The following is a 27,859-nucleotide window of genomic DNA, read 5'->3' as shown; positions in this document are numbered from 1 at the left end:
ATGAGATGGGAAGAACCCAGAAATCTCAATGACATACCTGACCTTGTTGATTTGGAACCAGTGCCCCATCACCCAATCACCCAGTTACCACGTCTGGTAGGCAGTGGAAATGCCAGGAGCCCCAGGAACATAGCCCCAGGAAAAGAGGCCTGTTATCTGGCATTCGAGATAGCCTCAGGCAAAAAGGAACTAGGGCAGATATTGCTAGCATCTATGAGTTAGGTATTTCCAATGAGGACATTGTTGTGCCACATACCACTGGGGGTCCCCCACCTGTCCTGTGGCTTAGTTGGCAGGAATTCTTTTTTAACATATTTTTAGATCTCTTTCAACACATACAGCCAGGCTCCAATCCCATATTTACAATGAAGTTTCAAGAGAGGGGCTAGTAGCTCCTGACTTCCCCACATTCCAAAACTGGGCCCCCAGATTTTGAATAAACATCTCATTGCATGGATCCAAGAATTCATGTTTATACTTTAACTTTGCCCTTCTCATTTTTGATGTGAATTTCTTTTGTTATGTTGTATTTTTAAAACCCTCATTCTTGGGGCGCCTGGGTGGCTCAGTGGGTTAAAGCCTCTACCTTTGGCTCGAGTCATGATCCCAGGGTCCTGGGATCAAGCCCCACATTGGGCTTTCTGCTCAGCAGGGAGCCTGCTTCCTCCTCTCTCTCTCTGCCTGCATCTCTGCCTGCTTGTGATCTCTGTCCATCAAATAAATAAATAAAATCTTTAAAAAAAGAAAAACCCTCATTCTTACTACTCAGAAGTAGAAACTCTCATTCTGTTGATTCTGGTAAGATTTTTGTTGGTGCTAGTTTGGATAGTAAGAAGGAACACCTGGGCTAAGGAATATACAAGGTCTTTTCTGTTGTGTACAGAAAATATTTAAGAGGCACAGTAACAAAGTTTCTCCACATACCCTACTGATCTATCTATCAGCAATTCCTGTGGTATTAGTAATATCTGCAAGTAATTCCACTTTACAGATGGAAAAATGAGGCACCCAAGGTTTAGCTAACTTAGTTAAATCAGTGGACAAATACGAGATTTGAATACCCTCAACCTGATGTATTTTATTCTAGGCCAGTGGTTCTGGGAGATTTCAGCATTCAGGTTCATATCCCACCTCTCTATCCTCCACCAACCTTGCACCATACCCCCCCAACAACAACAACAAAAAAGCCAATTTTTATCCATATTGTTGTTAATATTGGGAAGTTAATGAGAAGAGTGATAATGACAATGAATACTGAGTCAATACCAGCAACAACAAAGAAAGAAAATAAGTTTACTATAAATGCTTTTCCATGGTGGTTTTTGGTTACAAAAATATATTTTAAACATGTACTGGTCATTTTTTAAAAATAAATTTTGGATACTGATTCACTTGCCCATTTTACCCTACCTAGCAATATGCTGATATCACCTATAATTAATGACTGGAAGCAGAACTCTTATCTTCTTTCAATTTGATTGTTGGGTCTGTATTTGTATTATAGAAAGTGCTCATAATTTAATAGTATTTTTTAAAATGCGCTACTTTGAATTGATCTGTGACCCCAGTTGCCTTGTTTTCCTTGTCTTTGTTCTATAAGAAGAGCTTCTGTTGGATCCTGATTTGTAGAACTAAATATACTCTGACAGAAGCATAGCCCAAACCCCAATGCTATTAAGGCTTCATTCAATTATAGGTAGAAATGAAATTAAGAAGCTTCCTGCAGTGCAGAGAGCATTCATATTAGGTGAACCATTTTATTAGAATGGTGGCAGTTTCTACTATTGCTTATTTCTACCTTTGCCAATGGACCCTCCATCTCTTGCTCGGGCAATCAGCTCATTATGAATATTTGAATTATTGATAATAACTATTTGGCACTTAATTAGGGCACTGTGCTAATGAGGCCAAATTGCAGCTGTGTGTCTGTGGCTGCGATTGGTTTCACTCCATTTGTCCCAACCTCAGCTCACTATCTTGCATCATGCTTTCCACCAAGTTCACAAAGGGGACTCAGCAAGCAAATGAAGAGCTGACTCAATAAAAAAACCAACAATGCTGTCAAATAACTTCCAAAATATTTATTCTATTATAGGGAATCAAAAGCATGATCCAAAATTATATATAATTCTTATTATGTCTTGAATTTGTACAAGGCATTTCAACTAATGGAAATTAAAGTATACTACTGAAGTTACTTCAAATTATCTTAAATACTCAGTGTCTATAAGGTTCATAACCTTATGCTAGCCATGGGAAGTGACATAAAAAAGTGAATAAGGCCTGGTCCATACTTGATTATACCCTAAAAGAGAGGTGGGAAGAAAATTATAACGTGTATGTCATTATTAAACTGTATGTTGAAGATAATGTTCTAAGAACTGTACACTACCATATTTTCTCCCCAATCTCCCCAATCACTGAGGTAGATATTAGTATCCCCATATTACTAACAAAGAAACTGAGGCTCAGGAAGTGGGAGTTACCAAAAGATATTAAGTGCCTGAGGTATAATTAACTCATGCCTCTTTGATATCAAAACCTTAACATGTAGCTACAATGCTAAAAATTACAAAGACTCGAAACGGGAAAACAAGACATCAAAAAAAAATCAATTTAATATAGTTGAAAAGTTCCCACACTTTATCAGTCCACTGATACCAAGAAAGAAAGAAAGAAGGAAGGAAAAAGAAAGAAAGATCAATAATGAACAAATCCTGTCTTTGCTCCACCTGCACCCATGGAGTATTTGGCTGACTCTCTGAAATGTACATGCCTCCCCAGTTATTTTTGGGAAACCACAAAGGAGCTGCAATCTTTTTTTTTTTTTCATTAGTTTCTTTTTAGCGTAACAGAATTCATTGTTTATAAACCACACCCAGTGCTCCATGCCATATGTGCCCTCCATAATACCCACCAGTTAGAATGGCCAGAAGTAGCAAGACAGGAAACAACGTGTGTTGGAGAGTATGTGGAGAAAGGGAAACCCTCTTACACTGTTGGTGGGAATGAAAGTTGGTGCAACCACTTTGAAGAACAGTGTGGAGATTCCTTAAGAAATTAAAAATAGAGCTTCCCTATGACCCTGCAATTGCACTACTGGGTACTTACCCCAAAGACACAGATGTAGTGAAAAGAAGGGCCATCTGTACCCCAATGTTCATAGCAGCAATGGCCACAGTCACCAAACTGCGGAAAGAACCAAGATGCTCTTCATTGGACGAATGGATAAGGAAGATGTGGTCCATATACACTATAGAGTATTATGCCTCCATCAGAAAGGATAAATACCCAACTTTTGTATCAACATGGATAGGACTGGAAGAGATTATGCTGAGTGAAATAAGTCAACCAGAGAGAGTCAATTATCATATGGTTTCGCTTATTTGTGGAGCATCACAAATAACATGGAGATGGAGATGGAGATGGGAGGAGATGGAGAGGAGAAGGGAGTTGAGGGAAATAGGAAGAGGAGATGAACCATGAGAGACTATAGACCCTGAGCCAGGTGATGAGCTGCAGTCTTATATGTGTTCACAAACCACTCTTTCAGCTAACATCCTCAGGAGGCACTTACCTGAGGCTTTACAGAACATGAAGAGTTAGTACTAGACTTTCTAGAACCAGAATCTTACCCTAGATAGAATTAAGGAAATAGAGTCTCAACTGGCTATTACAATGATGTTTAAAGGACTCACAAGTAATTCCACTACTCTATACTTAGTTTTGGGATTCCCTCAGATGTGATCCTGCACATACACACGCACAGATTGAACCTGGTCCCCTAAATCTCTCAGTCATTACTAAGGGCATTCAAAGGGTCATGTCTGGAGCTTGAATCAAAAACAAGCATATGCAAATGTGCAATTGAAGAAGTTGTGCTTTTTTTGTAACAGAGAACTGGGTGTTTGATTTCTGTTACAAAGACAATACTACAAGCTCACTACACCATTTTTTATGAGCACACAGAATGAATTTCCTAGCTTTCTCTGAAGATAGGCTGGGAACTGGTGAAACAGAGATGAAAGTACTGAAGCCACTTGTTACACTGGTCATCAAAAACATCTCCCTTGATAATCCAGCATTCTCTTTCCACTTCATGGTTACCTGGGAAACCATGTGTCTAGATAACATGGTCAAATGAAGAAAGTTCTATAAGATCCTTGAGTTATAGCCCCAATGCAAGCTGCTAAGAAAAACTACCTGACCTGAATTAGACTCATGGGAGCAAGAAATAAATCTGTATTCCATTAAGCCAATGAGACTTGGTGGATTATATTACCAAAACGTTGCTTAATCTATCCTAACTGATATGGCCCCTTAGTGAAAGCTCCAGGACTCTAAGTATATATCAAGAACTTTTTTCCCCCAAGGAATATCACTGTGTTTGATATTTAGGATAACAAACAACGGGTTAGGCACTATGGGAGACAAGGAGTTGTGTCACCCAAATATTCCTTGGTACAAACTGAAAAGGAATGAAAGGGACTATACCACAAAGGACTGCCAAAAACTACCTGTGTGTGTTGGGCAGATCCAGGAGAGGACATATAGGACTGGATTCTGAGCTACTACATGAAATTAGTGAAGAGTATGTCTTGGAATTCTTCTGAGATGTAGGATTTCACACCTTGGAGAAGACCTTAGGAAATGGTAAAGTCACTACTATGATAGCTCCTAGAAGTATGGAAAAAGGATGGGCATGCCAAATAAAGCTGAAATGCCAGAATTACCATGACAGATGGTGGACAAAGGGATTAAAAGGCTCAGGAAGGTGACCATACTGGAATGGATATACTGTTTATGGCCAGATGATCCATCAGAATATTATGTTCCACAGAAAAGCCCAAAAGACACACCATTTGTAAAGCCATAAGGTATACACCAGGGAGAAGGGCAAAAATAAACCAACAAAAAAACAGTGTTGGCTCCTCTTCATAGGTCAGGGCTGACCAGGGTAGGAGATACCATTATAGAACTGGGCTGACTGACAGCAAAGAAAATAATAGGGCTCCAGAACATACAGTCCCGAACTGCCAGAACCCAGCAGTTTACAGTCATTGCAGGAATCAGCAAAACTGAGATGGCAGTCTAGGGTGCCTAACTCAGAGCACAGTATCCAAAGGAGCAAAATAATAAATGGCAGACAAAAATACTATTCTACTTGTACCAGCAGAAAATTAAGGACAGATACCTGGGAGCTAGAGGGCACTCATCCCAATAAAATGTCACACTTCTTGCCCAGTTTCTAGACTCGAGCCAGTTTTCAGATCTAAACCCAAAGACTGAAGATGTGGACAAGTTCATAGGAGAAAGGACCATGCTACACCATCAGCAAGAAGCATAAACCTGGTAAACCTCTTGAGGATCTGGAGACAACATACCCACATGCAAGGATACTTTTCTGTCCCACATACTGATAAAAAAGGCTGCCAGATTTCTGGGTGGCCTAGATGGTAAAGGGATCTATAGCAGATTCAGGCTGTGGTAAAGATAGCCCTTCCACTAAGGCCATATGGTGTGTAGACACTGTGGTGTTGGAACTATCAGTAATAGGAGAAGATGCCATCTGAACTGATGGAAAGTCTCAGTGGAAGAAATCTTCTACAGAGATCTACAGGTTTTAGTCCTTTTCTCAGGATCTGTTTCCAGAGAACCCAATCTATGATCAGGGTAAATGGAATGCTTACAACATTGCCATGTGATGAGGATGCATTACAGAAAGAAATATGAGGAAAAAAAAAAAACAAACAAACTTCATGATAAGCATATATTGAGTGTATCTCTGTTTCTGTATTTAAAAAAGGAAGTTACAACCCAAATAAACAAATTTCCCCATGAAAAACTTTTTGAAGAGTATTGCCAAGATTCACTCCATGTACCTTTCAAAGGAGAAGGCCACTGTTCTTCCAAAGTCACAAAAGACCCAACACTCAAGTAGCAGGGCCAAAGCCTGATCCTGATATTCACTGAAGAAGAACATCAAAGAATGTTGGAAACTGAAAGGATTTTGTGGTCTTTATTCATTGGTAAACCCTGACATCACACGATGGAGGCTCCAAATGTCTAATAGTCATTTTCCTACCTTCCTTTGTGACTACAGCAAGGAACCTAAGAAGTCGGCTGAGGTCTTCTATGAAAGGTTTCTTCCCTGATTTAAAAAAAACAAGGACAACACACACACACACACACACACACACACACACACAAAACCTTACAAGGAAGTACACTCTTGATGCCTAAAACCATGGCAGCTATCTGCAACCATCAAGAGAGACATTAAACTAAAGATGACAGCATAAGACAAAAGAGTCTATGTCCTTAGTTATAACACTGAGCTGCTGAGCCAATCCATGAAATAATCTTAAATCCAGAATTTTGATTTTGACATTATACATCCCTTATTTTTAAACCTTATGATTTTTATACCTTATGATTTTCAGACAAAAGTCCTCTGTTTAGGCATCATCTAATCCAGTAACTTTGTTTCACAGATAAACTGAGATTCCAAATGAGTAAGTAACTTGCTCAACACTAGCAATGATTAAGTGAAAGAGCAACAGCTCAAATGTTGCTGTCCTGTTTCTTGGACTAGAGCACTCTCTCCCAACCCTTGGAGAACACTCTAGCTGGAATCAAAAGGAAATAGGAAGACCAAAGAGAGAGGCCTGGTAGGCTCTGAAGGGAACAATCTCAGGTACTCAGGGAGAAAAGGGTTTGGGATAGAAAGTACAGACCAAAGGGACAGGATTCCATTCAATTTTGAGTGAATTCCCTGTCTTGTTCCTGACCTCACAGCCCACCCTTGTGTCCCCAGAAAGCCAATTAAAAATAACCACTGACCATGTCACTGTCCTAGATACATAAAAATAACATTACTGTACATGACCAAAAGTGAACCAGATTCTCTGAATTTTTTTCCAACTTCCAAAAATAGTTAGGACTTTCTGCCAAAGAGAGTGGTGCTTGAATTCCCATGAAAAAAAAAAAAAAAATCAATCCATGGCATTTTCTCCAGTGTAGAAAGAATTAAGTACACACTCAAGAATGGAATTCTCCATGCTCTCTCACCCCACAAGCCTGTTTTCTGAAAATAAAGGGGAAAAAAGCAACAACCAAGACGTAGTTAAAAAAAAAAAAAGCATGAGACTTGGAATCAAGAAAGCTAGAGTCTAAACTTCAGTAAACATTTGCCATTCTTTTCAGTGACCTTCCTTTACAGGTTTAAGGGCTCTCTTGTCTTAAGACCCAGAACCTATCTCACATTATATAAGCTTCAAAGACCAGATAGTCATTATCCCAGCCTCCCTTGCAGCTAGAATTTGGGTACATGATGGCTCCACTGTGATGACTTACTTGATGTGTCAACTTACTGGGCCACAGCCTGCCAGATATTTGGTTAAATAATATTCTGGGATGGGGTACCTGGGTGGCTCAGTTGGTTAAGCAGCTGCCTTTGGCTCAGGTCATGATTCCAGGGTCCTGGGATTGAGCCCCGCATCGGGCTCCCTGCTCAGCAGAGAGTCTGCTTCTCTCTCTCTCTCCTTCTGCCTACCGAACTGCTTACGTGTGCTCTCTATCTCTCTGTCAAATAAATAAAATCTTTAAAAAAAAAAAAATTCTGGGTATATAGTGTGCCTGTGAGCGTGTTTCTGCATGAGACTAGCATTTCAATCCATTAACTAAATAAAGCAGATTGCCCTCTCCAATATGGATGGGTCTTGTCCGATCCACGGAAGGCTTGAATAAAACAAAAAGGCAGAGGAGAAAAAATTTGTTCTTTCTCCCTGACCTTCCTCAAGCTGAGACATCTGTCTTCTTCCAGAAGCTGAGACATCTGTCTTCTCTCTACCTTCAGGCTCAGAGTGGAACTCATACTATTGACTTTCCTGGTTCTTAGGACTCTGAGTTGGAATGAGACTATACCACCAGCATTCTTGGGTCTCTAGACTTGCCAACAGCAGATCGTTTTTTTTTTAAGTTTTTTTTATTTTTTAAGATTTTTTATTCATTTATTTGACAGAGAGAGATCACAAGTAGGCATAGAGACAGGCAGACAGAGACGGGGGAAGCAAGCTCCCTGCCGAGCAGAGAGCCCAATGCGGGTCCTGGGATCCACCTGGGTGGCTCAGTGGGTTAAGCCTCTGCCTTCGGCTCAGGTCTGAGATCATGACCTGAGCTAAAGGCAGAGGCTTAACCCACTGAGCCACCCAGGTGCCCCCAACAGCAGATCTCGAGATTCTTCAGCCTCTATAATTATATGAAACATTCCTTATAATAAATCTCATTCCTTATAATCTAATTCCCTACAATAAATCATATATATCCTACTGGTTCTGTTTCTCTGAAAAAGCCAGACTAATACGTGCACCAATCAAAAGTGCCATCCCTAGACTTTGAACAGGAAGTCAGTGTGGCCAAGTAGGATCCAGAAAGAGGGGCTGGTGAAGAGAAAGGGAGGGAAAAGAGAGAGTTGATTAGACCCTCCTATTTGAGATCTGACCAGGAATCACAGGAAACAATCCTGAGTCTTTAACAAAAAACCCGTACAATGCGGAGCTTTTATTTTATCTCTGTGTTGAGGCAATGAATATCATTGATTCACAAGCCAGTCTTTGGATCTTGTCAAGATTGCAAGCTCCATGAAAAAAGAAATCTTCACTGGCCTATTCATCACTGTGCCCTTGCACCCACCTCAGTACCTGGAACCACTAGCTACTTAAAACTCTTTGTTGAATGAGGTCATTTTTGTAAAGGAACATATCGGCCATTATTTGCAAATAGGACCATTTTATTTGGAGAATTTTTTTTATACTGATCAAATCACTGTAGGAACTTTGTGGAAACCCCAGGCTAACAGAAACATAATAATAACCAAAAAGGTCTGGATTTGGACTTAACTTCAGGTTTGACTGCAGTTTGCAGAAGCCACAACACTGACCATTTCTCTAACAATGAAGGATCTAGCAATTGGCCCTTTGGCTGGGATGGTGATAACCTCCAACCATACAAATTCTCATACTCCATGCCAAGATGAGCTGGGATACAGAGTAATAAGACCTGCCTGGACCATATCCGACTAGACAATTTCAACAGCGCCTCAACTCACATTGTGGTCTTGTTACATCTTGCTGTTGCTATTAAAGGGTGAAAGGGAGATCAAAGGAGCAAGCAGATTCCCCCTTTATAATCTGCCTTGCAATCTAATCTCTAAGTCTAATTATTTTCTTGATGTGTTTATTATATTACAAAACACCTTTAGTTCAAAATGTAACAGAAGCTTACACTTAAAGATATATAAAAAATGGAAAATGCAGTTTCTTTTGTCAGAATCTTATTTCTTCAGGGCATTGTCTGGGTGTGGCAGTGTGTGTAAGGCAGGGCACAGAAACTCATACTCACTTAACTGGAACAGAAATTTCTCTGGGCTGATCCTGGATACCCTAACAAGCTGTAGAGGTACCACTTACAAGCAGATATTAGGTGTTGGTCACTAAGTTCTTTATAGGCACTAGCTCAGGTAATCTTCACAAATCCCAGTAAGTGTGTTACCATCATTTTACCCATTTTACAGATAGACAAAGCAGGCACAGAGAAATAAGTTATTTACACAAGTTCACACAGCTAGGATAGGAAGAAATGAGATTCAGATCCAAGCATCTGGCTCTGGTCTATGCCCTTAACTACTATATAAGTGAACAATAATGGAAAAACCCAGTAACTCCTGCCACAGACAACATGGTGCTCACTACCTCAAGATGAGCCAGGGCTAAGAATTAGTGAGTGAGGAACAGGCTGAGGAGCAAAGAACAAGTTTAAGGCCTTTTTTAAAAATCCACAAAAGTCACCTTCAGTGCTGTTTATTTACTAATTATAAAAAGGATATGCTCATAGGAGAAAAATGTGGAAAATATCAAGTATAAAAAAATGAAAATGTCGGGGCGCCTGGGTGGCTCAGTGGATTAAGCCGCTGCCTTCGGCTCAGGTCATGATCTCAGGGTCCTGGGATCGAGCCCCACATCGGGTTCTCTGCTCCGCAGTGAGCCTGCTTCCTCCTCTCTCTCTGCCTGCCTCTCTGCCTACTTGTGATCTCTCTCTCTGTCAAATAAATAAATAAAATCTTTAAAAAAAAAAAAATGAAAATGTCATGTCAGTTTGAGTCTTTTATATCCATCCACAGATCTTGCTCATTCATCTGCGCATGTGGCCTACCAATTTTTCAGCATACTTTTTGCATTGTGCTGTGTCTGGCTCTGTGGAGCAATTAATTGTACAAGTCACATAAACTAACTCAGCTCTGGTTTAGAAGAGGAATTAAAGCACACCTAAGAAATTTCCATTATCTACAATTTTAGGCAAGCTGTTATTAAAAGTGATGCAAATGGAGCACAAAGGGTTTTAAGGCAGCAGAACTAGGCTGTGTGATTCTATAATAGACATTTGTGAAAACTCTCAGAATGTGCAATACCAAGGATGAACCCTAACGTAAACTATGAATTCTGGATGATAAAGATGTGTCAATTGTAGATTCAACGATTGTAACAAATGTGCTACTCTGCTGAGGGATGTTGATAGTGAGGGAAACCATGTCTATTTGAGTGGTGGGGGATAATGTGGAAATCTGTGTACCTTCTGGTCAACTGGAAACCTAAAACTGCTCTAAAACAATAAAATCTATTTAAAACTCAAAAAATTTTAAGTTTGAAAAATTGATACAAAGTTAAAATAACTAATGAATTGTGCTTATGGTGTGCTACATATAGTTCCAAGAAGCTATACGAATTAACTCATTCAATCTTCAGTACAACCAAATTTAAATCACCGTTTTATAGATGAGAGCGCCAAGGCACAGAAAAACTATGTAAGTTACCAAAACTCACAGCTATTAAATGGTACAGGCAGACTTTGAATCTGAACAGTGAGCTCCAGAAGGTCCTAATCACTATTGCCCCCAATGATTTCATGAAGACTTGAGATAGCTAAGGATGGTGGGATTGCTTCAGTGGAGGGTAGAGTGAAGGGAAGAGGGGAGCTCTAGAGTGGTATAAGCAGGACAGAGGAACATTTGAAGAAGATGGAGGAGTCCTCAAGTTTCTTGTTCCTCAAATATTTCAGAGCCTCCCAATACCTTGTGGGTGCATTTCTACAAGGGCAGAAAGCTAGATTTCTGATCCTTGGATGGAGGGTTCACACCAAGCAAAATGACAACCATTTCCAGAAAGAGTCATAGTGGACTTATGACCACTGTAAGATAAGCACTATAGATATACTGTATATTTAGGCCAGAGTTGAGTATCTCTGTCTCAGTCAACTTGTCCTGTGCCTCTCTTTCTTCCCCTCACAGCCCTATCTCAGATCTCTTCCCAGTGACAGCTTGTCCTTGTCCCTCCAGGGCTGCCGCAGGACAATACTCTGCCAGCATCCCCGACCCTCTTTCCTGGCACTTCTGCTCAGGTTGTGGTTTGGCCCTGGAGGTCTACACTGGCCAGGGACAGCAAGATGAACTACAGATAATGAGAAAGTTCCATGTTTGCCTGAGGCATGACAAGTCATTCAATAGAACCTTATACTGGTTAGTACTCCAACCCAGCTATGCCCTCACTGTATATTTAGGGCTGCTAAGGAAAGCCAGTCTTGATAGGCCTACTTCTCTCCCTCATCCTCATTTAGGGGCATTACTAAGACTTCTTTCTGACATAAATTTCTTTTTCTGTGCAATTCTCTAAGTATTCAACCACTTCACAAGTTTGCCTTAAACTGTACCAAACTATATTTGAATACATTTTCAAAAGTCATCTGTGGTAGCTTAACTCCAAAATGACTAGCATCAATTCCTACCCTCCCTGCAGGTACCTGCCACTCTTATTCCATCAGGAGGTGTAATCTAGGCTAGCTGTTACTGCTTTCAATAACAGAATATGGTAGAAGTGACCAGGACCAGCTCTGGGTCCTGGCCTTGAAAGGACTGATAGCTTTTCTTCCTATTCATGGAGCCCTGAGCGCCATGGAAGAAATCTAAGCCACTTCACTGGGGAGAGGCCATGTGGAAGAGCATAGAAATACCAGACATGCATGAAGAAGCCCTGTTAAATAAATGTCCAGCCCAATAAAGCCTTCAGATAACTCTAGCCCCTGCCTCCACCTAACTGCATGAGATCAGAAACTAGAACTGCCAAGTTCAGCTCATTCGACCCACGGAATCATGAATGTCAATAAATTATTTTAAGTCTCCCAGTTTTGGATCAGTCTGTTCCATTGCAACAGATAACTAAATTATGATCATTCAATTTTATCTAGTAATTCTGAAAATCCAGAAAAAATTCTGAAATATCGACCAAGATTCATGAACAAAGATGTTTAGTATATCATTGATGCTCACCATAAAAAAAGAAGAAAATAAAATACAATAGTCAAGTAAACTGTATATATAACTTATTACGTAGCCATTTAATGCCTAAGAAGTTTTTCATATCATAAAATTCTTAAAACATATGTATCCAAAAAAAGATTAAAGAAACAAAAGAAACTGAGTTCCCCAAACTATACATACTCTATGATCACATAATAGACATATAGAGAAGGATGACTGAAAGGAAACTGGCCAAAACATTAGCATTTTTAACTGAGTGGTGGATATGGGATAATGGTTATTTTCTTCCTTATACTTCTCTGGATTTTCCAAATTTTCTAGAACGGACATGTTTTTTATTTTTCTGATCTTAAAAGTACCATGTGCCTATTTTAAGGAAAAAAAAATTCAAAAGTTCATAAAAATAAAGTGCTATCAACCCAAGCCCACCTTGTAGAAGATAACCACTGTCAACATTTTGGATTAACATTTAGGATTTACTTTCCTCTGTACATTTCCATGTGTAAATACATTTTAAAATAGTCAATAATACTGTACATGCTGCCTTATATTCTGATTTTTGTACTTGTTTTATACAAGAAAATAAATCTTAAAACATAAGATCAGTATTATTTTTCTCAGGACTTCTCACGCCTTTTTATCACTCTTCTTACATATAGGTTTTCAGATATGTGCAGATATACATAAATAATGTAACCCCAGGAACATAACACACCATGCCCAAAAATAGCAGTGTAAAAAGTGTGCCATTAAGTAGTAATTTATATATGAGGAAAACCGATATTTAGCAGCCCAGAGAAAGAGGCTTCTTGGTTCTCCCTTTTCCCTTAGAGTTGCCTTGGAAGACCTTGAAACTAACACTGACCCACGGCAAGTAAGGCCTATTTAGCAAAGAGGTTACAAGCAGAGCTATGCTCAGCCAGCCTGCCTAAGTTAGAATTCTTCCTCCTCCACCTCAGGCTGGCTCTCAGACCTTGGGCAAATGATTTGACTTTGGCAAACCTTCATTTCCCTATCAAAAAACACAGGCAATTCTATTAATGACCTCAAAGTGTTCCTGTAAAGATTGAATTGAGCAGTCCATGTGAGGTGCTCAGCATAGTCAGTTATTATCTAGGTGGTAGTGATATACGTTTGATCTGGCTTAAACCCCACCAAGGCAAACAGCATTTAGTCCTTCCACTATTTCGCCAGCATTAAGAAAAAGAAAAAAAAAATCAAAAGGCAGAAGACATTACACATTATAAAGTATACATATAATAAAATAATGTACCACAGGGTCACCTGGGTGGCTCAGTCAGTTAAGCATCCAACTCTTGATTTTGGCTCAGGTCATGATCTCACAGTTGTGAGATCAAGCCCCATGTCAGCCTCCTAGCTCAGCATGGAGTCTGCTTGAGAGTGTTTCTCTCCTTCTCCCTCTGCCCCTCTCCCCACACATGTGTGCAACACATGTGCTCTCTCTCTAAAATAAGTAGATATGTTTTTTAAAAATAAATGGAAAGAAAGGTTATCATTTAGGTTTTTACACATTTTGTTAGGCATTAGATATCATGATACTAACAAGAGGAGAAGGGAAGGAAGAGAGCAGCTATAATTTTTGCATGCTTTCCATATGTCAAGTAGCATACTCTGGGAGGGTAAAGAACTAAATGCTCCTTACCAGTATTTTTGCCCCCATTTTACAAATGGGGAAACTGAGAATTAAGGAAATTAAACAACCTGCCTAAAAACACACACCTGAACCCAGAGTATTTGATTTCAAAACTCTGAGCTCAACCGCAATGATACTCTTCCCAACAACTCCACGAAGTGGGCATTAGTTGGAGTGTTATCCAAGGTTAACACCTAAAAATCATTCCATGCTGGAATTTACAACATCTTTTCTGGAATAGAAAAACCTGGAATAAAAAAACCCTCAAAACTAGATGTTAGTTCCCTGATCAGAAGCTGATTTCATGGCTGCACATTAAAATTACATGGACGGGATTTTGGTTTTGTTTTTTTTTTTTTGTTTGTTTGTTTGTTTTGAGAGAAAGAAAGCAGGGAGGAGGGGCACAGGGAGAAGGAGAGAGAGAATCCCAAGCAGGTTCCACATTCAGCCCAGAGCCCAACAGGGGGCTTGACCTCAAGACCCTGAAATCATGACCTGAGCTGAAATTAAGAGTCAAATGCTTACATAACTGAGCCACCCAGGCACCCCTAGACAGGATTTTAAATACAGTAAACACTCCTACAGAGATTCTAATGTACTGTGTCTGGGTGGCCCCAAGTCCACCTCAACCCAACTAAGCCAGCATGGAGAAGAACTGCCCTAAATAAATGGCACCAAGAACACCTACGGCTCCTGAACAGATTCTCAAGTGGTTTCCCCATCCCCTCAGCATCCCAGGATTCCTACTCCATCCAGAAGCACCTACAGCTCTTGCCCTAGGTTTGTTCTTCTGTCTCAGTCATTCTCTGCTCTGTCACTTTAAGTCACTTCCCTGAATGTTCCACCTCCCCCATTGCCCTTCCAAAGTTTCCTAGAAAGCTTTGGTGAAAACAAGTGCTATTCTTTTGTTCCAGTGAGTTTGGGGAACCACTCTTTCTGTGGTTGTAACCAAAAAAAAAAAGAAAAAGAAGGGGAAAGAAAAGAAAGACAAGACAAGAGAAAATGATGGCCTTGTCTGAACAACCTGAAACTGATTCCAACCTCTACAGAAAGCTTTTGCAGTTTTGCATCCCAGAAGAATCTTGACACGTTAAGAAGAATGTAGAAACAGAAACCATGATATTGCTGTACAGTCTCCTCTTGAAAGGACTCTGGCTGATTCATGTGCACCTCATTATTAATTTACCTTTTGCTGCAGAGAGAAAATGCACAAGGACCAAATTTCCAAGAGCAATGTTGGGGGGAAAAAAAGGGTTTACCATGGTGTTTCTGGAAAGGAGTTCCAAAAGATACAGAATTAAGAACAAATTGTTTCAGCAACACAAGGTGCTTCTTATTGAAACTGGTCTTCAAACACATGCACACACACAGATATAGGAAAACAAGGGTTTAACAGTCGTTCAAAAAGTTACTAAATTGAGCACCTGGGTGGCTCAGTCTGTTAAGCATCTACCTTCAGCTCAGGTCATGATCCCAGGATCCTGGGATCGAGTTCTGCATCAGACTCCTTGCTCAGCAGGGAGCCTGCTTCTCCCTCTGCCTGTCCCCCTACTTGTGGTCTCTCTCTCTCTCCGACAAATAAATAAAATCTTTAAAAAAGTTATTAAACAAAACCATCTAAACTGGGATAAGTAGTTACTTAAGGATAACTTACTGCTTTGAAAAACAAAGTGACTATAAGAATTCTGTAAACCCAATTTATAAATTATATGACTTATTAACTTTAAAGTCACTCAAAATCATGTTCATTGCAATTATCATCTTTTAGAAAAGACAATAAAATGAATACAATATACTCAGTTTTATAATGATGTAAAATAAATTGAAATCAGAATTAGTTAACAAGGAGGTGGACAAGGCCCATTTTAGCACTTAAAAATACTTGTTTAAAAACTTCTCGGCGGAGGAGTCAAGATGGCGGAGAAGTAGCAGGCTGAGACTACATCAGGTAGCGGAGATCAGCTCGATAGCTTATCTAAACATTGCAAACACCTACAAATCCAACGGGAGATTGAAGAGAAGAAGAACAGCAATTCTAGAAACAGAAAATCAACCACTTTCTGAAAGGTAGGACTGGCGGAGAAGTGAAATCCAAAACGACGGGAAGATAGACCACGGGGGGAGGGGCAGGCTCCCGGCAAGCGGCGGAGCAACAGAACACAAAATCAGGACTTTTAAAAGTCTGTTCCACTGAGGGACATTGCTCCAGAGGCTAAACCGGGGTGAAGCCCACGCAGAGTCAGCGTGGCCCCAGGTCCCGCAGGGTCACAGAAGGATCGGGGGTGTCGGAGTGTTGCAGAGCTTGCAGGTGTTAGAACGGAGAAGCCGGCTACAGAGACAGAGCCGAGGACTGAACTCTCAGTTCGGGGTTACCTTGAACCGGTCGCAGGCTGTCGGAGCACGGCTGGAGGCCGGGGATACGGGAGTGATTGGGTGCTGTTCTCTGGGGACGCACTGAGGAGTGGGGCCCCAGGCTCTCGGCTCCTCTGGGCCGGAGACTGGAAAGCCGCCATTTTCATTCCTGCCCTCCGGAACTCTACGCAAAGCGTTCAGGGAACAAAAGCTCCCAAAAGCGAACCCGAGCAGATTACTTAGTCCGGCCCCCGGTAAGGGCGGTGCAACTCCGCCTCGGGCAAAGACACTTGAGAGTCACTACAACAGGCCCCTCCCCCAGAAGATCAACAAAATATCCAGCCAGGACGAAGTTCATCTATCAAGGAAAGCAGGTTCAATACCTAGGACAGCAGTGGAATTCCAGAGGAGGAGAAAGCAAAGCACGGAACTCATGGCTTTCTCCCCATGATTCTTTAGTCTTGTGGTTAATTCAATTTTTTTTTTCAATTTTTTTTCTTTCTTTTTTCTTCTTCTGCTAAATTTTTTTTTAAATTTTATCCTTTTCTTTTTAACGTTTTTTGACTAGTTTATCTAAAATGTATATTTTTTCTTTCTTTTTTATATTTTTTCTTTATTTGTTTTATTTTTTAAATTTTTTTCTTTTTTTTTCCCTGAACCACTTTTTATCCCCTTTCTCCCTCCCACAATTTGGGGTCTCTTCTGATTTGGTTACACTGCATTTTTCTGGGGTCTTTGTCACCCTTTTAGTATTTTATTTGATCCTTCATATCCTCTAATCTAATCCAAATCTTCATATCCTCTAATCTAATCCAAAATGACGAGGCGGAAAAAATCACCACAAACAAAAGAACAAGAGGCAGTACCGAAGGCTAGGGACCTAATCAACACAGACATTGGTAGTATGTCAGATCTAGAGTTCAGAATGACGATTCTGAAGGTTCTAGCCGGGCTCGAGAAAGGCATGGAAGATATTAGAGAAACCCTCTCTGGAGATATAAAAGCCCTTTCTGGAGAAATTAAAGAACTAAAATCTAACCAAGTTGAAATCAAAAAAGCTATTAATGAGGTGCAATCAAAAATGGAGGCTCTCACTGCTAGGATCAATGAGGCAGAAGAAAGAATTAGTGATATAGAAGACCAAATGACAAAGAATAAAGAAGCTGAGCAAAAGAGAGACAAACAAATACTGGACCATGAGGGAAGAATTTGAGAGATAAGTGACACCATAAGACGAAACAACATTAGAATAATTGGGATTCCAGAAGAAGAAGAAAGAGAGAGGGAGCAGAAGGTCTATTGGAGAGAATTATTGGAGAGAATTTCCCTAATATGGCAAAGGGAAAAAGCATCAAAATCCAGGAGATGCAGAGAATCCCCCTCAAAATCAACAAGAATAGGCCCACACCCCATCACCTAATAGTAAAATTTACAAGTCGTAGTGACAAAGAGAAAATCCTGAAAGCAGCCCTGGAAAAGAAGTCTGTAACATACAATGGTAAAAATACTAGATTGCCAACACAGTTATCCACAGAGACCTGGCAGGTCAGAAAGAACTGACATGATATATTCAGAGCACTAAACGAGAAAAACATGCAGCCAAGAATACTATATCCAGCTAGGCTATCATTGAAAATAGGAGAGATAAAAAGCTTCCAGGACAAACAAAAACTGAAAGAATTTGCAAACACCAAACCAGCTCTGCAGGAAATATTGAAAGGGGTCCTCTAAGCAAAGAGAGAGCCTAGAAGTAGTAGATCAGAAAGGTACAGAGACAATATACAGTAACAGCCACCTTACAGGCAATATAATGGCACTAAATTCATATCTTTCAATAGTTACCCTGAATGTTAATGGGCTAAATGCCCCAATCAAAAGACACAGGGTATCAGAATGGATAATAAAACAAAACCCATCTATATGTTGCCTACAAGAAACTAATTTTAGATGCGAAGACACCTCCAGATTTAAAGTGAGGGGGTGGAAAACAATTTACCATGCTAATGGGCATCAGAAGAAAGCTGGGGTGGCAATCCTTATATCAGATCAATTAGATTTTAAGCCAAAGACTATAATAAGAGATGAGGAAGGACACTATATCCTACTCAAAGGGTCTGTCCAACAAGAAGATCTAACAATTTTAAATATCTATGCCCCTAACATGGGAGCAGCCAACTATATAAACCAATTAATAACAAAATGAAAGACACATCAATAATAATATAATAATAGTAGGGGACTTTAACACTCCCCTCACTGAAATGGACAGATCATCCAAGCAAAAGATCAACAAGGAAATAAAGGCCTTAAATGACACACTGGACCAGATGGACATCACAGATATATTCAGAACATTTCATCCCAAAGCAACAGAATACACATTCCTCTCTAGTGCACATGGAACATTCTCCAGAATAGATCACATCCTGGGTCACAAATCAGGTCTCAACCGGTATCAAAAGATTAGGATCATTCCCTGCATATTTTCAGACCATAATGCTCTGAAACTAGAACTCAATAACAAGAGGAAAGCTGGAAAGAACCCAAATACATGGAGACTAAACATCATCCTTCTAAAGAATGAATGGGTCAACCAGGAAATTAAAGAAGAATTGAAAAAATTCATGGAAACAAATGATAATGAAAACACAACGGTTCAAAATCTGTGGGACACAGCAAAGGCAGTCCTGAGAGGAAAATATATAGCGGTACAAGCCTTTCTCAAGAAACAAGAAAGGTCTCAAGTACACAACCTAACCCTACACGTAAAGGAGCTGGAGAAAGAACAAGAAAGAAACCCTAAACCCAGCAGGAGAAGAGAAATCATAAAGATCAGAGCAGAAATCAATGAAATAGAAACCAAAAAAACAATAGAAAAAAATCAATGAAACTAGGAGCTGGTTCTTTGAAAGAATCAATAAGATTGATAAACCCCTGGCCAGACTCATCAAAAAGAAAAGAGAAAGGACCCAAATCAATAAAATCATGAATGAAAGAGGAGAGATCACAACTAACACCAAAGAAATACAGACAATTATAAGAACATACTATGAGCAACTCTACGCCAACAAATTTGACAATCTGGAAGAAATGGATGCATTCCTAGAGACATAGAAACTACCACAACTGAACCAGGAAGAAATAGAAAACCTGAACAGGTCCATAACCAGTAAGGAGATTGAAACAGTCCTCAAAAATCTCCAAACAAACAAAAGCCCAGGGCCAGACGGCTTCCCAGGGGAATTCTACCAAACATTTAAAGAACTAACTCCTATTCTCCTGAAACTGTTCCAAAAAGTAGAAATGGAAGGAAAACTTCCAAACTCATTTTATGAGGCCAGCATCACCTTGATCCCAAAACCAGACAACGATCCCACCAAAAAAGAGAACTACAGACCAATATCCTTGATGAACACAGATGCAAAAATTCTCACCAAAATACTAGCCAGTAGGATTCAACAGTACATTAAAAGGATTATTCACCACGATCAAGTGGGATTTATTCCAGGGCTGCAGGGTTGGTTCAACATCTGCAAATCAATCAATGTGATAGTACACATTAATAAAAGAAAGAACAAGAACCGTATGATACTCTCAATAGATGCTGAAAAAGCATTTGACAAAGTACAGCATCCCTTCCTGATCAAAACTCTTCAAAGTGTAGGGATAGAGGGCACATACCTCAATATTATCAAAGCCATCTATGAAAAACCCACCGCAGATATCATTCTCAATGGAGAAAAACCGAAAGCTTTTCCGTTAAGGTCAGGAACACGGCAGGGATGTCTATTATCACCACTGCTATTCCACATAGTACTAGAAGTCCTAGCCTCAGCAATCAGACAACAAAGAGAAATTAAAGGCATCCAAATTGGCAAAGAAGAAGTCAAACTATCACTCTTCGCAGATGATATGATACTATATATGAAAAACTCAAAAGACTCCACTCCAAAACTGCTAGAACTTGTACAGGAATTCAGTAAAGTGTCAGGATATAAAATCAATGCACAGAAATCAATTGCATTTCTGTACACCAACAACAAGACAGAAGAAAGAGAAATTAAGGAGTCAATCCCATTTACAATTGTACCCAAAACTATAAGATACCTAGGAATAAACCTAACCAAAGAGGCTAAGAATCTATATGCAGAAAACTATAAAGTACTCATGAAAGAAATTGAGGAAGACACAAAGAAATGGAAAAATGCTCCATGCTCCTGGATTGGAAGAATAAATATTGTGAAAATGTCTATGCTACCTAAAGCAATCTACACATTTAATGCAACCCCTATCAAAATCCCAACCATTTTATTCAAAGAAATGGAACAAATAGTCCTAAAATTTATATGGAACCAGAAAAGACTTCGAATAGCCAAAGGAATATTGAAAAAGAAAGCCAAAGTTGGTGGCACCACAATTCCAGACTTCAAGCTCTATTACAAAGCTGTCATCATCAAGACAGCATGGTACTCGCACAAAAACAGACACATAGATCAATGGAACAGAATAGAGAGCCCAGAAATAGACCCTCAACTCTATGGTTAACTAATCTTCAACAAAGCAGGAAAGAAAGTCCAGTGGAAAAAAGACAGCCTCTTCAATAAATGGTGCTGGGAAAATTGGACAGCCACATGCAGAAAAATGAAATTGGACCACTTCCTTACACCACACACCAAAATAGACTCAAAATGGATGAAGGACCTCAATGTGAGAAAGGAATCCATCAAAATCCTTGAGGAGAACGCAGGCAGTAGCCTCTTCTACGTCAGCCGCAGCAACATCTTCCTAGGAACATTGGCAAAGGCAAGGGAAGCAAGGGCAAAAATGAACTATTGAGATTTCATCAAGATCAAAAGCTTTTGCACAGCAAAGGAAACAATTAACAAAACCAAAAGACAACTGACAGAATGGGAGAAGATATTTGCAAACGACATATCAGATAAAGGGCTAGTATCCAAAATCTATAAGGAACTTAGCAAACTCAACACCCAAAGAACAAATAATCCAATCAAGAAATGGGCAGAGGACATGAACAGACATTTCTGCAAAGAAGACATCCAGATGGCCAACAGGCACACGAAAAAGTGCTCCACATCACTGGGCATCAGGGAAATACAAATCAAAACCACAATGAGATATCACCTCACACCAGTCAGAATGGCTAAAATTAACAAGTCAGGAAACGACAGATGCTGGCAAGGATGCGGAGAAAGGGGAACCCTCCTCCACTGTTGGTGGGAATGCAAGCTGGTGCAACCACTCTGGAAAACAGCATGGAGGTTCCCCAAAATATTGAAAATAGAACTACCCTATGACCCAGCAATTGCACTACTGGGTATTTACCCTAAAGATACAAACATAGTGATCCAAAGGGGCATGTGCACCCGAATGTTTATAGCAGCAATGTCTACAATAGCCAAACTATGGAAAGAACCTAGATGTCCATCAACAGATGAATGGATAAAGAAGAAGTGGTATATATACACAATGGAATACTATGCAGCCATCAAAAGAAATGAAATCTTGCCATTTGTGACGATGTGGATAGAACTAGAGGGTATCATGATTAGTGGAATAAGTCAATCGGAGAAAGAGAACTATCATATGATCTCCCTGATATGAGGACGTGGAGATGCAACATGGGGTTTAGGGGGATAGGAGAAGAATAAATGAAACAAGATGGGATTGGGAGGGAGACAAACCATAAGTGACTCTTAATCTCACAAAACAAACTGAGGGTTGCTGGGGGGAGGTGGGGTTGGGAGAGGGGGAGGGGTGTTATGGACATTGGGGAGGGTATGTGCTATGGTGAGTGCTGTGAAGTGTGTAAACCTGGCGATTCACAGACCTGTACTCCTGGGGATAAAAATACATTATATGTTTATAAAAAATAAAAATAAATAAAATTTAAAAAAAAAAAAAAAAACTTCTCCAAGGAGGGGCTCTTGTGTGGCTCAATCAGTTAAGCATCAGCCTTCGTCTGAGGTCATGATCTTGGGTCCTCTAATGGAGGGCTCTCTGCTCAGGGGGAATCTTTTTCTCCTTCTCCTTCTGCCCCTCTTCCTCCCCTGCCCCTCACCTGTTCCCAAACACGCACACACTCTCTCTCTCCCAAAGAAATAAAATCATAAAAGAAAACAAAACAAACAAACAAACAAAAAAACTTCTCCATGGATACAGATATATCTATATGCATGGAAGGTACACATACACAATTTTTTTCTGGTGATAATGATGAACATTTTTGTTTAGTTTTCATTTCAAGTTTAGTTTAAAGCTGTCCAGTTGAGCTTTCTAACTATATACTAGGGACAGTTTCATTTTAATAAAACAAGGGTTACCTGGATAATGATGATATAGCCTATTTTAATTTTTTTTTGTTTTCTTATGTTAAAGACTGAATATATGCTATTTTAAAATTAAATACCATTACCCATTCTGTTATCAAAAAAATTGGGGAAGAGGGCAAAGTCATCACATCAAAGTTAGAGCTGGTTTAAAAAAACATGATTTAAGACATCCTCTAGGAATCAAGATTTTTTTTCCATTCATTTATTTATTTCACTGTCCATTCACATCCAGATTTTAGTTTTGTATTATATTTTAGTAAAAAAAAAAGTTCTGGGAAAAAAAAAACTCAAGACGTACCAGAATAGGCAGTTTTTATTTCATTTCGTTTTGTTTCCAACGCGAACAAGTTATTACATGGTCTTATTTTGAGTAGCGCCATGGGAGTGGGGGGGGTATGGATTGGGGAAGGCTCTACATTTTCATGAACTGTACTCAGATTTTGAGTATAGTATGTTGTTCCTCACAACTATGGGTACTTTTATACTTCCTTGCTCCTCACAAAGTATAATTATTTAATGTTTTCTATTGTCCAGCCCCCAAAAACCTTGACTGAAGAACCAGCAGTCTGTGCTGGGTTTGAATTCATCATTAGCACCCAGGGTAATCTCAGTCCACAGAATGTAAGAAGACAAGTGAGGCAATGTTTGCAGACTCCAGCGGCTGAACCCGCTCCACAACAGAAGAAATGCCCCAATTGTCCTTCCTAAGCAAAAATTGCCATGATTCCCCATAAACAAGCAGTTGTCCGTTGACTGTTATAAATAGACTTTAATATACAACCAGCTGTCTGAGAAAGAGTTTATAACTGTTGACCAGAGATACAGTGGGGAAGAGAAATGGGAGGTTTCCACATAGCGGGAGAATGGCTTGTATGCAGTGAGTGAGGGTGAACACAGATCCCCCATTTAAAATATGTTAGCATGCCTGAATTCAAGCTAAAATTAGGGAATAGCACAATAGGCTTCATGTGGGAGTCTTTTCAATAGAGACTGTATTCTTCTCTGATGGGCACCCTTGAATTCGGGATTGTGAAATAAGTAGGAGTTACCAGCAGACATCTTACAAAGTGCTGGTCAAAGGAGCTATTTCGGAAGATATATAGCAAGATGCACCAGTTTGGCTGTGATAAGAACTAACTTCTACCCCTATCTCGTCCCCATTTCCTGTCCTGCTTTTCTTTATCTTTTCCAAAATGGCTGTCCTTCTCTGCCTTCTTTCCAATCTCTCCAGATAACAATTGTGAAAGTGTTCTGAACAGTTTATTTTAACCAGATCCAATCCCTGGGGCAAGATGCAGTCTCAAAAATCTGATGGGCTATGAAAGAGAACAAGGCCCAGAGCAGCCAACCAGGGCACATGCCTCTGTACTGCAGCAGGATCCCACCCACGGCTGCTGTTGAATTCTGATCAGCCAGCCGGAGATAAGTAGATGTGGCTGAGGCTGAAGGTAGCTATGGTACTGTTGCAAAGTTCAGTAAAACTAAACAGGGAAGGACAAACATGCCTTAGACAAATATGGAAACAGAAGGGTAGGGATAGCAGACAGACACAGGAAAGTAGAACCTAGAGGGGAAGACGTATCAGAATGTTTCTCCCTTCTGTAAAATAAGTAGGGATGAAGAAAGAAAAGGATATTTTAATACAAAATAGTACACTTGTACATTTTTAAATGTACACTTTTCCAGATGAATTCCTAATTTGGTCCCCGCCCTCTAACAAATTTTAGAGGCATCATAAATTTTTAAAAATCACTTAGATTTAAAAAATAGGGCTATCATGATTGCTTTTGAATTATCCAGAGCTAGCATCCATCCTATGATCCCTGCTTATTCTGAAATTGACATGGGTGAGAAAGTTTCTGCTTAGTTTAAACTGGATATTTTTTTTTCCTTCTGGTTGAGACACACGTAATTTAACACCAGGTCTTATTTAAGAATTACAAGTCCTATTTTGAAGATTGAAAAACTTTAAACTGAGTAGACAAGAGAATACACCCATAAAGATGTATACCCAGAAGATTTCAAATAGCTGATATCTCATACTACACACTTGTCAATGATTACTCTTTCCTTGGGAATCGCCATTCCTCAATTTCCTTTCATAAAGCAGCACCCCCCCTCAGAGTGTAGTAATAGTGCTAAGTGAGTGGGAGAGTGCCTTGCACATGGCACTCAGTAGTGTAATATAGCACAAACTAATGTGTTTTAAAACTTGACACTGCTTTCTTTTTCATCCACAGTGACTTTGCACTTTAGTGTTCAGACACAAGTGCACGTCAGTTAACAGCTTGAAGAATTTTCATGAACTGAACATACCCATGGGACCACCACCCAGATTAAGAACATTCCCCATCTTAGTGACCTCCCTTCATACTCCCCGATTGCCCCACCTGTCAGCTAACAGTAACCATTATCCTAACAGTATCAGTTTTGTTTTTTTTAGATAAATATTTTTAATTGTGGTAAATAGACAAAATGAAATTTACCATCTTAACTATTTTTAAGTGTACAGCTCTGTGGCATTAAATATGTTCATATTGTTGTGTACCATTATCAGCTTCCATCTGCAGAACTCTTCATCATCCTAAGCTGAAACTCTATACCAATTAAATAGTCTCTCCCAGTTCTGCCCAGGCCTTGTCAACCACCATTATATTTTCTATATCTATGAATTTGACTATTCTAGGTAACTCGTATAAGTGGAATAATATATTATTTATGTTAGTGTTGTCTAAGAGATACATATCCAACATAAGAGACCACAACTCTGGCACTATGGTTAAAGAGTGTTATTAATGATAATTAAAAAGCCACTATAATTAAGTTAAGCAGTCATTAGTCAGAAAGCTTCTTAAATGACAAGGAGAAACTTAACCTTTCTATGAGACCAAAGGCCCAACCCTCAACCAAGGGTCAGCATCCAGCAACATCCTCCATACCCAGAGAGTCCCAGGTTCTCAACTGACACAGACCAGTAACTAACACCTTAGTGTCCTGCATCCAAGCCAGCCCATGACAGAGTACTCCAAAGAGTAATGCCAGATGGTGAGGAACTGACATCGTAAGGTGCAGGTCAGCCTTCGGCCAGCCCTAGGCGTATGATACAAAGAAGGACAGGAACAGGTGAATAGGTTGTATCCCAATCAGAAACCTGTTTAACAACAATGTAAGTTTTACCCTCACCTCAAGAGCAAAAAAACACTCATTCCAGGTCCTCTTTTCCCACCTAAGTGACTTGAAGGTGGCGGTGAGCCTGGCCAACACACAATCTAGAGCAGAGCAGTATTCAGACATTCTGACAGAACAGGCCCAGCTCCTCCCAGTGAGGGGGATGATGGGATCAGAGCTAGAGGGGCCTCCACCGTATCAAAAACAAGTGTCCAAGGAGGCACTACTCCCATAAATCCATCCATCTTAGAGAAACGGAAACCAGATTTCACCTTCCCTCCCAAGAGCTCTCACCACTACGAGGACTAATCCCAGTCTCTAGCTGGAGTCCTGAGACTTGCACGGCTACGGAGCCAGTGGAAGCCTCCCCAGTATCTCCAAAGCAGGCACACTTTCCTGTCAGGTATGTGTTCAGGTGGTACACACACATCTTGTGTTTGCCATCCTAGACCATCAAGGAGAAAAGTCTGACTTCAGAGACAGATCTACCCGGAGGAGCCAGGAGCAGGCAGGAGAGGCCCTTGTAGGAACAAAGGACAGGAGGGTGGACATCGTCATAGCCACAGCCCAAACTTAGGGGCATCAGGGCAGACGAGGTGGTCATTTACATTCCACAACCCCACCAGCTCCATGAATGCTACCAGAAAGCATCTGGAACATTCCTTACCTGACAGGGACCGAAGCAGCAGCTATTTACTAGTGGACCTGAGGGTAAAGCCACGTCATCTGGCAAAAAAGATCTCATTCACATGGGAAGGCGGAATCCAGCTGAGATAATCCAAGGGCTCTACCCAGCGAAAACGCAGGACCAAAAACCCAGAGCCCATCGCTCCACATCAGCCCCAGATGGGTGGTGCTGCGTCAGAGACGGCAGCACGGCGGCGACGCTGCGTACGGCCGAGAGCCGACATGCACACGCGCAGCTGCTGCGGTCGAAAGCCATGTGTGGGACCGGGGCTTTGGAGATAGAGCGACGTGGGTGTCCCGCGCTCCTCATTCCACCTGCCTTCCAGTAGGCCGTGGATCTCCTTTCTCAAAGGGAGGTAAGAGGCTTTCTATTCAGAATATCCTGAGTGTTGCATGGATAGAAAACCCATTTCACCAGAGAAAGCTGAAACCAAGAAAGCCCTCATGAGCCAGTGTGGGAAACCAATGCGCAACATCAGCTACAGGCCAGCTTATGACCCGGGCAGCCTAGTGCCCGGGTCTTCCACCTTGGAAGAGCCTATCATGCATCCAAGCACGAGTTCTTGGCCAACTGCCACATCACTGCCTTGCTGAATGCCTCACAGCAGACTTTGGAATCCTGCATGACCCATGGCAGTACAGACGGAACCCATGTAAAACAGTCACATGACTGACATTAGCTCCCGCTTTAAAGAAGCAATAAGCTTCACGATGTCAGGGAAAGGGGAAGCAAGGTTTTGGTTCACTGTGAGGCTGGGCTCTCCCATTCACATACCATCTGCATGGCCTGCCTTATGAAGACCAAGCAGTTCTGCCTGAAGGATACCTTCGATTACATCAAGCAGAGGAGGAGCATGGTCTTGTCCAACTTTGGCTTCATGGGCCAGCGGCTCTTGCCGTATGAGTCTGAGATCCTGCCTTCCACACCCACTCCCTGGCTCCCTCCTGCCAAGGAGAGGCAGCCAGCTCTTCATTCATGGCCCATTTGCAAACATTGAGCCCTAATATGCAGGATTCCTATTGCACATTCCCTACCTCAGTGCTGGTTCCAGTGCCTACACAATCAGCAGTCTCAGAGCTCAGCAGAACCCCACAGCCAGAGCCACAGCCACATCCTGCAAAAACTGGGCTAGGGGAATTAGCTCAACTCCAACAACTGTGATTTTATTTTTAAACTCAGACATTTCATATAATATTGAAACCCTCACTGTCTCCCACTATGAGTGAGAGTGAGTAGTCACCAGACCTGCAAATGAACTTCAAACCAACCTTAGAGAT

At 40.6% G+C, this 27,859-nt stretch overlaps 1 pseudogene; it reads left to right on the top strand.

The window, feature by feature from the left end:
• Positions 1-27,808, top strand: LOC123939249 (annotated as a pseudogene).
• The last annotated feature ends 51 nt before the right edge of the window (positions 27,809-27,859 follow it).

The sequence above is a fragment of the Meles meles genome, chromosome 3 (assembly GCF_922984935.1).
Source record: "Meles meles chromosome 3, mMelMel3.1 paternal haplotype, whole genome shotgun sequence".
Lineage (NCBI taxonomy): Eukaryota > Metazoa > Chordata > Mammalia > Carnivora > Mustelidae > Meles > Meles meles.
Note: the sequence above shows the minus strand (reverse complement) of the source record. Positions and strands in the feature narration are given on the sequence as shown.